Below are 13,120 nucleotides of genomic sequence, written 5' to 3'. Positions count from 1 at the left end.
AGGAGAAGGATGCAGCTAGAGAGATGGGACCATGAACCCAATTCTCATGGCTGGCTTTTCCTCTTTTTTCTGAGGCCTCACCTCGAGTGCTGTGTTCAGTTCTGGGCCCCGCTGTACAAGACGGACATTGAGGTGCTGGAGCGTGTCCAGAGGAGAGCGACCAGGCTGGTGAGGGGTCTGGAGACCAGGGCATCTGAGGAGAGGCTGAGGGAGCTGGGCATGTTGAGCTTGGAGAAGAGGAGGCTGAGGGGAGACCTCATTGCCCTCTACAACTCCCTGAAGGGAGGGTGGAGAGAGGTGGGGGTTGGCCTCTTCTCCCAGGGGAATAATGACAGGACCAGAGGAAATGGGCTGAAGCTGCGGCAGGGGAGGTTTAGGTTAGATATCAGGAGGAATTCCTTTACTGAAAGAGTGGTCAGGCACTGGAACAGCCTGCCCAGGGAGGGGGTTGAGCCACCATCCCTAGAGGTGTTTAAGGAACGTCTGGATGTGGCACTTCAGGGCATGCTCTAGTGGCAGAGACTGTAGGGGTTTGTGTTTTTTTTTGTGTGTGTGTGTGTGTATGGTTGGACTCGATGATCTCAAAGGTCCTTTCCAACCATGAAGATTCTATGATTCAGCAAGTTTTTTTATTTCCTTTCTTTTTTTTCAACTGATAAAGCCAGTGACTGTCACTCTACTTCAGTTCCCTCCCAAGTGTTCTGCCCCTGTGGGACACATCCTTCTGCCTCTCATCCCATCTGACCCACCCCAGCATCACTAACTGCTCAGGCCCCCACGCTGCAGTGTCCTCCAACGAAATCTCATCACCAAACTAACCTCCCCCAGCACGCCTGGAAATTATTCCAAATGAGAAGTGGAAGATTGTGAATCCTTCCTCCTCTTCCCCTTCTTCCCTCCTCTGTCACACAGATATTTCTCATTTGCTTTCTTCTACAAACCCCTAATTTATTCAAAGATCTTGTGCCATCTCGTGATTTACCTCAGACTCCTCATGGCCATTCCTTCTTTATTATTATCTTCCGTCTGTTCCCCTTGCTCTCCAACATCAAAATACTCACACAATTTAGATTTTCAGACTCCAAAGACAAAAAAAAAATTGATCATCTTTTCTTCTCTGTCTCCCAGTTCCTTTTGTCTCTCAGCTTACTGAACGCACGCTCCCCGGCTGATGTCCCTCTCCTTCAGTTGTGAGCTGCAGAAACCCCTCTGCCTCTCACATTTCCAGAGAAGCTGTGCCGGTCAAAATCCCTTATTGCTGTTTCCCACCCAAATGGAGGTATCGTCACCCCACCACCAATTTTTGCGTTGCAAACCCCAAATCCGATATTCCTCCTTGTCTTGAAATCTCCATGTAGTGCCCTGTGTATTCATATTTTGACAGCCGATGCCCAAAACAAGCCTCTGCTCTGTCTGAACAACGCCCTTCCATGAAGGCACAGGATTAGGGCTTCTAAAATAGGATAGTAATATAAATGACAGATTGCTACCATGAAATAATGAAGAAGAGTTTCAGAAGAAAATTGTGGATATCCATATTTTGGATCCACATGTTGTTTCAGAGTACCCTAATTTTAAAGACACATGAGAGTGCCAAGAGATGCAGGAGTGAATGACCAGAGACTGGTGTGGAACTGAGCAGCAGACCCACCTTGTCTGCTCACAGGTGACTGAGGATTTCCATAGGAAGAGTGGGATCAGTAGTCAAATGGACATAAAACTAAGTAGAGGAAAAGAGTAGAATCTTTAGTAAATTGTGTAGGAGAAATTCCCAGACATTAAAAAACTACCAGTTAAAGGCAAATGAAAAAGTGACAGTTGCAAAATGCAATAAAAGAAACCAAAGAGGAGATGATAAAAGTAGAAAGCTGAAGCATGATGAAGATCATAGAATGTGTTGGGTTGGAGGGACCTTTAAAGGCCAGCTAGTCCAACTCCCTGCAGTGAGCAGGGACATCTTCAAGTAGATCAGGTTGCTCAGAGCCTCATCCAGCCTGGCCTTGGATGTCTCCAGGGATGGCACCTCCACCACCTCTCTGGGCAACCTGTTCCAAGATGTAATACATCAACATTTTTTCACATAAAAACGTTTCAAGGAAGACCTGGAAAAAATCATAGAATCATAGGGTTGGAAGGGACCTCTGGAGATCATCCTGTCCAACCCCCGGCCACAGCAGGGTCACCCAGAGCAGGTGGCACAGGAACGCGTCCAGGCGGGGTTGGAATGTCTCCAGAGACGGAGACTCCCCCACCTCTCCAGGCAGCCTGTGCCAGGGCTCTGCCACCCGCACAGCAAAGAAGTTCCTCCTCATGTTGAGATGGAACTTCCTATGCCTAAGTTTGTGCCCGTTACCCCTTGTCCTGTCCCCAGGTACCACTGAGAAGAGCCTCGCCCCATCCTCCTGACACCCACCCTTTCAGTATTTACAAGCGTTGATAAGGTCCCCCCTCAGTCGTCTTTTTTCCAAACTGAAGAGACTCAAATCCTTCAGCCTTTCTTCATCAGAGAGACGTTCCAAGTCCCCTCATCATCTTGGTAGCCCTTTGCTGTCCCCTCCCCAGCAGTTCCCTGTCCTTCTGGAACCGGGGAGCCCAGAACTGGCCCCAGTGCTCCAGGTGTGGCCTCCCCAGGGCAGAGCAGAGGGGGAGGATGACCTCCCTCCACCTGCTGGCCACACTCTTCTTGATGCCCCCCAGGATGCCATTGGCCTTCTTGGCCACAAGGGCACACTGCTGGCTCATGGCCATCCCGTTGTCCACCAGGACTCCCAGGTCTCTTTCCACCGAGCTGCTCTCCAGCAGGTCACCCCCAACCTGTCCTGGTGCAGGGGGTTATTCCTCCCCAGGTGCAGCACCCTACACGTGCCCTTGTTGAATTTCATAAGGTTCCTCTCTGCCCAAATCTCCAGCCTGTCCAGGTCTCTCTGTATGGCAGCATGGCCTCCTGGTGTGTAAAGTGTAAATCCAGTGTTCAAAACTCTGGCTAAAACAAAATTAATGTTGGAGGAGAACTGCTTTGAAGAACTTGCCATGACTATAAACGCAAACCTCTATGACAGTATTCTTTTACACGTGGCACTATTAGCTACATCTGTACACAGGACATACTGCTACAAGATCTCGTTTTGTCCCAGTGGAGAGAGGCCAGCCATATGGACGTGTACATCCACCGCTTCTAAATTCTATTACTCCAATGTAAAATACACGTGATAGTGTCAGCTATGAGATGAATCTGCGTAATTGAGCAATACATACCATAAAAGCCAAATAAAGCCAAATACTCCAAATACTGCGTTCCTTTTAAAGCTGTATGTAATTTTACCACAGAAATCATGTCTGGTACATAACATATATCCCAAGCTCCAGGTTTCAACTTTCGTATTTTCCCATGGAAACTATTCAAATGAGCGGAAAGAGAATTCTTCCAGGAGATCACCACCCTTAGCTACAAACCAAGGAATGGCGGCCTGCTTAGGTGGCAGGTTAGAGCAGGAATCTCTACTTTCCTGTCGACGAAAGCAGGAACCTGATCTCCTTGGTCTAAACTAAGAGTTGTGAACACACCCAACTACTCTCTGGCCCTGCATTCTGCTGCCAAATCTCTAAACAAAACCTGGTCTCTGGGACTAAACACATTCTGCTCCATCAGTGCAGTGGAACGCTGCTTTACAGCCTGTGATCCATGGACCACCTGGGGCTGACGGACTATGCCCATGGCATCAGCAGGTCATGATGAAGGAAGCAACCTGGCAGGTTGCTTTACCACAGAAATCATGTCTGGTACATAACATATATCCCAAGCTCCAGGTTTCAACTTTCGTATTTTCCCATGGAAACTATTCAAATGAGCGGAAAGAGAATTTCACAGAAATTCTCAGAATTTCACAGAATTCAACCACAGCAGCGCGTAGAATCATAGAACCATAGGGTTGGCAGGGACCTCTGGAGATCATCCCATCCAGCCCCTGGCCAGAGCAGGGTCACCCAGAGCAGGTGGCACAGGAACGCGTCCAGGCGGGGTTGGAATGTCTCCAGAGACGGAGACTCCCCCACCTCTCTGGGCAGCCTGTGCCAGGGCCCTGCCACCCTCACAGCAAAGAAGTTCCTCCTCATGTTTAGGTGGAACTAACCTTTTCAAATAATCTATGTTCCACTGGAAAGCTTAGGGACCAGCAAAACAGAAAAGATGGAAGCGCATTGCAGAATTTGTATCCAGAAAAGAAATGATGGGCTTAAAAACTCATGGAACACTGAGAGGCTCCAGGGTGCCAAGTCAGATGATGGCTCTGACCAGGGCATGGAAAACACGAGTGAGTGTATCACACGACCCAGCCTGAGTTGTGTAAAGACTCTGCTGAGTAGCAGCTTCACATCTTCCCGTACTCCGTAAAAATGCTACACAGAATTAGTGCCTTACACTCCCCCAGCCATCACAGCCAGGAACTAACGCACCAGGGCAGCACGGACTGAAATACCTCTGCAGAGCCCTCCTTTGGAACATGCTTCCAGATGTTTTTCGCTCCTACAAGTGCCTCTGTGCCTCCAAGAGGGCACCAGTCTTCCTAATCAGAGTGGTGATGTCTACAGCAGTTTGTAGCTCCTTTCCCTTTCTTTAAAGCAATCAACAGAGAATCTACATAGTTTACAACTGGTCTTTAAGGATCAGGTTCACAATCAGAAGAGTCTTCCTTAATGACAACCTACAACTTGGGCAGTGCAGGAAATCACCTACTGCTGGTACAGGAGATTTTAATGCTACATTTTTCTTATTAAGCCTTTTGTTTACCTACTGACAAGCCAAGGACAATGCAGATCTCCATGAAAATGTCCAGATTCCCTACAGCAAAAACTGAAAAAAAAATGTTGGCTCCTGAGTAATCATAAACACATTGTCTCAAAATCACAGTAAGGACAAGGGGAGGGTAGTTTCCCTATGGATGTCAGCAACACGTTCCGAGCGGCAAAGCAGAGACTGAATCGAAAGCATGAATTCAGGAGAATTCTAAAATAATTCTGAGTGTCTGTAAACGTATATTACATTTCTTACTGGAAGCTAGAATTCACAGAAACCCGGGGAAGCACAGAAAGAAAGAAAAATGTGAAAATAAGGCAATTCTGCTTCTGGAAAGAAAGTTTCCCCTGTGCTTCAGGAAAGGCAGAGAAATGGCAACGCAACCCAGCCAGAGACTGAAAATCCTGCCCAGGCACTGACCTGCCCCTCTGCAAGCGCCGGGGGGCCCTGGGGGGGTGGAGAGCCCCCGGCCCAGGCTGCCCAGAGAAGCTGTGGCTGCCCCATCCCTGGAGGGGTTCAAGGCCAGGTTGGCCAGGGCTTGGAGCAACCTGGGCTGGTGGGAGGTGTCCCTGCCCAGGGCAGGGGGTGCCACTGGGGGGGCTTTGAAGGTCCCTTCCCACCCAAACCAGTCTGTGATAACTTCTGAGGAAACCCCCTTCATCCTTTCAAGAAATGTGAAAGAGGCAAAAAATAAAAATGGCATCATCACCACAGTTCTGTGGGGGTTTTGAAGGCGATTTTGTTTTTCTTTTTTCCCTTTTTTTCCAAGGAAAGCCAAAAGGGAATGTCAGTGCGAGGCTCTGTCTGTCCTTGTGAGAAGTAAAAGGCTGCCCCCAGGTGAGGCGGCTTCGCAGCTGCTAAACACCAGCTTTGCCATTTTAGGAAAGGCAGAAATTCTCAATCGCACTCAGAAATTGTTGAAATTATTTTGATTTTCTGGGAAAGTAAAAGATTTATTTGTCACAGAAGGTGTCCAAAGCCTGAGTTATATTCCACCTGACCGAAGAACAATTACAAATGTTAATGAACATTTTTGAATTGGGAACTCCTGAACAGGAGCCGCATTCTCCCCGTCACACACGTTTGGGTTTTGTAAACTGTTGTGTTTCGGGTAAGGTACAATCCTTGCCCTAGAGAACCTGTGAGCGAGCAAAGTATCTCTACAAACATTAACGTAAGCTTAAGATAACAGCCATGGCAAGTTTAAAAGCCAGATATTCTTTTCTATATTTTCCCTTTGTTATAAAAGGGAGAGGAAAAAAAACCAGCCTGAAGACTTCTTCCTCTTGTATTTACAAAGGATCCTATTCCTACAAAAGCAGAACTAAAGAGATCAGAACGCCGGCACAAAAGCATACTGCTATTATGCTGTGAATCAGCATGCAAATTGAGATGACGCCTCTCCAAAATAACGTGCTGGCCTGTTCGTTTAGATCAATACTGGCAATCCACGGAGTTTATTTGGTGCCTTGAGAAAGAAAATATGTGATATTTTACCTGTAAATGCTATTTCACCAATAAAACAAGCTCAGTTCAGAGCTTAATTGCCTTTTGCTTATATCAGAGTTGAAAAGACAACCAAGGAAATTGCAGGATTTTTTTTTTTTTTTTTAAAAAAGGTGTCAACCGAAGTGTTCAAGTGCCTCTGAAGTAACTCAGCAGTGATTGCCAGAGTAATTAATGAGAATATTTACAAGCTGTGGAGGAGACAAACATCTGGTTGGGAGGAAAGGTTAGGGAACAAAAGCACTGTGCTCTGACGAGCTGCAACCCAGAGGAAACTAATTTGTGGTGGAAATCAACAACTGGCTCCAGAACAAGCCTCCAGAACACTACACGGCAACGTGTCCAAGGTAGCAGTAGCAAAACACAGACTTAAAGGACGGATCTTTATGGACTGAGCCCGTTTTTACCAGATAAACATTCTTTACAGACTGGTGGTGGAGGAGGAGAACTTCAGGGAATGATTTCATGGGATTTGCGTTGCAATCACACTGAGAATCACAAAATCATGAACGGCTGAGGCTGGAAGGGACCTCTGCAGACCTGCTCAAAGCAGGGTCATCCCCGGCTGCTGCTCGGGCCATTGTCCCGCCAGGTCGCTGAGAAGACTGGAGCGGTGTCTTCTTTACTGCTTCCCACCAGTTTTATTTGCACATATTGATAAGGTCCCCCGAGCCTTCTCCTCTCGGGGCTCAGCAGTGTCCCCTCCCTCAGCCTGCCCTCGTGCCACACGTCCTGCAGTCCCTTAATCAGCTTTGTGGCCCTTCACTGAACAAACTCCAGTAAGTCCACGTCTCCCTTGTACTGGAGAGCCCAGCACTGGACACTATTCCAGATCTGGTCTCGCCAGCGCTGAGCAGAGGGCAGCAACCATCTCCCTCGACCCGCCGGCTATGCTCTTCCTAACGCAGCCCAGCACACTGCTGGCCTTTTCTGCTTCGAGATGACGTTCGACTTGGCGTCTACCAGGAGCCCCAAGTCCTTTTCTGCCCAACTGTTTTCCAGGCAGTCAGCCCCCGCTGTGCACTGGCGCATGGGGTTATTCCTTCCCAGGCGTTGGACTCCGCACTTCCCAGTGCCAAACTTTACGAATCTCATGAGGAAAGAGGCAAAATTATTTTTAATCACATACTCGTGAATCTGCACTGGGAGAATCATCTTATACCTCTTGGGATACCCAACTACAGCCTTGCAAAACTGTTCTGAAGAAACAGTTCAGCACCTCTAGTAAAGCATTTGCAGTGAAAACAAAAATAAAAAACCCTTGTGTAACGCCAGAAAGTGAAGTTTACCTTGAGCAGGGAGGTTGTTCGTAACGAGCTGTCCTTTCGTCCAAGTTTGCCTCTGAACCTGAAGGATCCGCCTTTATAATTTGCACTGGTAAAGATGGGAGGGCTGCACAGTTCTCACGCGTTCTAGCGCCAGATCACAACACAACAGAGGTTCGTCCGCCAGAGAGGTCTCGGCAGCAGCCCGAGCAAAGCTGGCCATGGGGTGGATGTCAGAGCTCCTCTCCCTATTGAGACCGCTCCTGATTCCAGTTTACGCTGGATGCGAGAACCTGTCACTAAGAAATCGTGTAGTGCTGAAACCTCGGTGCCAGCTGTAGCTTGACATTTGAAAGCTGACCGTACCAAACTCATTAAGGGCCCAAATCAGCGTCTGAAACTTAAGCCTTTTTAATAATCATAGAATATTCATGGTTGGAAAGGACCTTTGAGATCATCGAGTCCAACCAAACAACCTACAATCTCTGCCACTAGAGCATGCCCTGAAGTGCCACATCCAGACGTTCCTTAAACACCTCTAGGGATGGTGGCTCAACCCCCTCCCTGGGCAGGCTGTTCCAGTGCCTGACCACTCTTTCAGTAAAGGAATTCCTCCTGATATCTAACCTAAACCTCCCCTGCCGCAGCTTCAGCCCATTTCCTCTGGTCCTGTCATTATTCCCCTGGGAGAAGAGGCCAACCCCCACCTCTCTGCACCCTCCTTTCAGGGAGTTGTAGAGGGCAATGAGGTCTCCCCTCAGCCTCCTCTTCTCCAAGCTCAACATGCCCAGCTCCCTCAGCCTCTCCTCAGATGCCCTGGTCTCCAGACCCCTCACCAGCCTGGTCGCTCTCCTCTGGACACGCTCCAGCACCTCAATGTCCCTCTTGTACAGAGGGGCCCAGACCTGAACACAGCACTCGAGGTGAGGCCTCACCAGTGCCGAGTACAGAGGCACCATCACTTCCCTGCTCCTGCTGGCCACGCTATTCCTGATACAAGCCAGAATGCTGTTGGCCTTCTTGGCCACCTGGGCACACTGCTGGCTCGTGTTAAGCTGGCTCCACCAGCACCCCCAGGTCCTTTTCTGCCGGGCAGCTTTCCAGCCACTCTGCCCCAAGCCCGTAGCGTTGCTTGGGGTTGTTGTGGGTGACATGCAGGACCTGGCACTTGGCCTTTTTAAACCTCATACAGTTGGCCTTGGCCCATGGACCCAGCCTGTCCAGGGCCCTCTGTAGAGCCTTCCTACCCTCCAGCAGATCAACACTCCCACCTAGCTTGGTGATATCTGCAAACTCACTGAGGGTGCACTCAATCCCCTCATCCAGATCATCGATAAAGATATTAAACAAAACCGGCCCCAAAACTGAGCCCTGAGGGACACCACTGGTGACCGGCCGCCGAGAGGATTTCACCCCATTGATCACGACTCTCTGGGCACGGCCATCCAGCCAGTTTTTAACCCAGCAAAGAGTACACTCGTCTATGCCATGGATCGCCAGCTTCTCCAGGAGAATGCTGTGGGGGCCGGTGTCAAAGGCCTTACCAAAGTGCAGATAGACAATGTCCACAGCCTTCCCCGCATCCAGAAGGCGGGTGACATGGTCATAGAAAGAGATCAGGTTGGTTAGGCAGGACCTCCCCTTCCTAAACCCATGCTGGCTGGCCCCGATCCCTTGGCTGCCCTGCACTTGCCGTGAGAGCTCACTCAGGATGATCCTCTCCATGATCTTCCCTGGTACTGAGGTCAGGCTGACAGGCCTGTAGTTCCCCGGATCCTCCTTCCGACCCTTCTTGTAGATGGGCATCACATTAGCCACCCTCCAGTCATCTGGCACCTGCCCTGTTGACCAAGATTGTTGATAACTGATGGAGAGAGGCTTGGTGAGCTCTCCCGCCAGCTCCCTGAGTACTCTTGGGTGAATCCCATCTGGCCCCATAGACTTACGTACGTCTAGGTGCAGAAGCAGATCATTGACTGCTTCCTCCTGGATTATGGGTGGGTTGTTCTGCTCTCCATCCTTATCTTGCAGCTCAGGAGGCTGAGTACCCTGGGGGTAGCTGGTCTGACTATTGAAGACGGAGGCAAAGAAGGCATTCAGTATCTCAGCCTTCTCCTTGTCCTTGGTTGCAACTTTCCCCCCACATCCAGTAAGGGATGGAGATTCTCCCTGGCTCTCTTTCTGTTGATGTATTTATAAAAGCTTTTTTTGTTGTCCTTAATGTTAGTGGCCAAGTTGAGCTCCAGCTGGGCTTTTGCCTTCCTAATTTTCTCTCTGAATAACCTAACGAGATCTCTGTACTCCTCCTGAGTTGCCTGTCCCTTCTTCCAAAGGTGGTAAACCCTCCTTTTATTCCTAAGGCCCATCAGAAGTTCCTTATTCATCCAGGCTGGCCTCTTCCCCGCCCTTTAGACTTGCGACACCTGGGGACAGCCTGCTCCTGGGCATTTAAGATTTCCTTCTTGAAGAGCGTCCAGCCTTCCTGGACGCCTTTGCCCTTCAGGACTGTCTCCCAAGGGACTCTCTCAACCAGTGTCCTGAACAAGCCAAAGTCCACCCTTCAGAAGTCCAAGGTGGAGGTTTTGCTAACCCTCCTCCTTACATCGCTAAAAATTGAAAACTTGACCAATCGTGGAGGAAACAACCCCAGTATTTTGTCTGGGAACCCAAAGCCTCAGATTTCAGCTCTAAGGTCGACACAGGGAGATGTTTTTGCCTATCTTCTGGAAAATTTTCAATTGAAAGGAGATAGGCATTCCTGTAACCTCCTACAAGCATACCTTTCAACAAAATTTATGGTTTTCTAATACATGCAGATACTAAAACAGGCACAACCCTTACATAGTAACTTCGGAATAATTTAGTCACAGACTCCACAGCAGTAGCCATAGTCAGCGAAAGCTTCACATCTTCCATCCCCTGCTTTTTAAAGATTGAAAATGACCATTTGATAGGAGATATTCAATGAATATCCACAGCGACAATGAACTCTCGCATATGTCCTGTCCCAGACTTTAAACTATAAAAGCTTCTGGCTTGTGTTTTCCTCACGGGCACATCCGTAACAAGAGCCGTGTCTTCCCTCAACATTTCTTTTCCCGCCACATGTCCCAGTAATCCCAAGCTCATTCCTTCTACTGTCCCCATCCTTCCCATTTGCTATTTTTTACTTTCCCATGGCCAGGCCCAACACCAAACCTCCCTGAACTCCTTTTAGCGCAGGGACTAACCCTGACCCGATGTGCACCGGCTGCTGAGCCGGCTCTGGCTCCCCACATCCCCCTGGACATCAGCCACAACCATTGCTATGCGGCACTTGTGAGCAGAGGAACTGCTCCCGACTCGGGAGCAAAAATCCCACTTTATTTTTCTAAGAAAAAAAAAAAAAAAAAGTAGTAACTTAGAGGGCAAGAACACTGGCACAAATTATCGATGGTAACACAGCTCAGCAAGCAGCTTGGGAGGCAGCTGTAGACGAGGCTGATCAGAATGAGAAACATAATTTTAATGCCACAAACGTTAAAAATTATCCTATCACGTTATCTGAATGCGAAACCTACGTGTAACAAGACTCCTACGTGTAACATAGGATAAAATCTGGGGACCGACTAGCAGGTCGGATGGATGGGGAGAATCTCTGGCTGCTTGGAACAAAGTGCCAGAAAAAGGGATGCTTGTGCAACTGGTGCCAGTGAAGATGGTGAGACCGGGATGTGCATATCCTCGAGCAGCCACAGCGCAGTGCGGGCAGCAGAGGCTGTCCGGTAATACAGGAATGCATGCACTAATCTACGAGGATTACTATCCTGGGTATCTACTAATTTCCTCCAGGTACTTCCAAGCAGAAAATAAGACCCAACTATGGATTATCTCCAGATCTTTCCACCATTTCACTTCTGCCCCAACACGATGTTTAAACATTTTACCCTTACCTAAGCTCTGTGCTATTCAATCCTGACCTGTAACTCATGTAAACATTGCTACTGCCTGCTTCCTTACCGTATTTATTCCCTGCTGTGTGCTTTTCTGGAAGTACAGGTTTATAAGGATAAGAGGATAAAGGAAGAGGCAGAAAGCAAGAGGTTGCTGCTGCCCTTCTACTGGTGCAACCTGTCAGACGAGGACGGGAAAGACACCGCAGTACTGCAGTTTACCCAGTATTTTAACTGGATCAACCTCCCCGCCATTTTGTAAGTTTTCCCATAAGATTTGTCTCCATGAAATTGCTCCCCTCAAAACTTTTTTAAAAAAATGTGGGCTTTTTTTGATGAGACTGACAGGAAACGTCTGTAAACATATAGAGCAATTGGGAAATGCACCTTCTCTTCTGCTGCAATAAAGAACAGGCCCATTGAGCATCTCGGCTCCAGTTTTCCTCCGTGCTGAACAAATGCAGATTAAATTCACAACCAGATACGCTTGGCGAAAGGATCACGAGAAGACAATGAAACAAATGCCAAGATACAGCACATCAGAATCACAGCAGTACTTAGCCATGGCACAGGAAGAAATGTCAAGAAACAGAGGATGGAATACAAATCACGAAAAGTTAGCTGGAGACAGCCTGCCAAGCTCTGCCTGTAAACAGACGGAAAAACCAGAGTCTGGGGTTTATCTACCTGCATCTTAAAAGGAAGAAGTCTCTACACCTTGAAATGACTACAGACGCGTTAAGCGGAAGAAGAGGTACCAACCCGTGGGGCAGGGGTTGTGAAGGATGATAACATGATTTTACTCTGCGGTGAAGGAAACAAAAGATCAAGTTTAGTTTACGGATGAAGAAAAAAAAAAAAAGAAGGTTTTTTTTTTCCCCTAGAAGTCACATACAAAATGTCATACACATATACTGTGTGCAACTGTAAAAGAAATTGAACACGCCATCTTTTTAGCCTCTAAAAAAACCAAATAGTTTCGATACGCTTTCACAACCTTCTGCAGGAAACCTCTTTGCTTCCCTGAACTCCGCAAAGCCCTCTCAGCCAGCTGACTCTCTCATCGCTCTCTCTCACTGTTAATCTTCAGTTTTCCATCCCTTATTGCTCCTGAAAGACTTTCCACGCGCAGCAAACCCAGGAAATTTTAGCTAAATAAAGGTCTGGAAGTGAAAGGAGCTCCGCATTCACCCCCCGTAGTGAGCGCTGGTGACTCATGTGCTCAGACGCTACTCAAGACAGACGTTTGACTGGGTACCAAAATCGCTGGGAGTTAGTTAGCACTTCAAAGCATATGTTAAGGCATAGTTCAAGCGAAGTTTTTTAATAAAGTTTCAGAACAAACATGAACATTTACAGAATATTGCTTTTCTGCTGCTCGTTTTTTCATCTTCCACTACTAACGATGCCAGAGCTTTAAAAGTAATCTTGTTTTGCAGTGTTTCATAAAGAATCGGTCTTCATCCCAGAAGTGTTTTCACTCTAACCAAAGTCTGGCCTTAACTGCTCTGGGACTAAGAGCGTTACAGTGGAAACGATGAAGGCATTAAGTGCTTCGTTACGTGAGAAGGGACAGATATTTACATATGTTGAACAGAACCCCTGCTCTGACCAGATGTTTCAAA

General features: G+C 48.0%; 1 protein-coding gene across 12 annotated transcripts in view; it reads right to left on the bottom strand.

Moving 5' to 3' along the window:
• The window catches only part of DTNB (dystrobrevin beta), a 230,396-nt gene that overhangs the window by 170,826 nt on the left and 46,450 nt on the right, over window positions 1–13,120 (bottom strand). The window lies entirely within an intron of this gene.

This window comes from Chroicocephalus ridibundus, chromosome 3, assembly GCF_963924245.1.
Source record: "Chroicocephalus ridibundus chromosome 3, bChrRid1.1, whole genome shotgun sequence".
In the NCBI taxonomy this organism is placed as follows: Eukaryota; Metazoa; Chordata; class Aves; order Charadriiformes; family Laridae; genus Chroicocephalus; species Chroicocephalus ridibundus.
The sequence above is the reverse complement of the archived record's forward strand: the minus strand, read 5'-3'. Positions and strand labels throughout refer to the sequence as shown.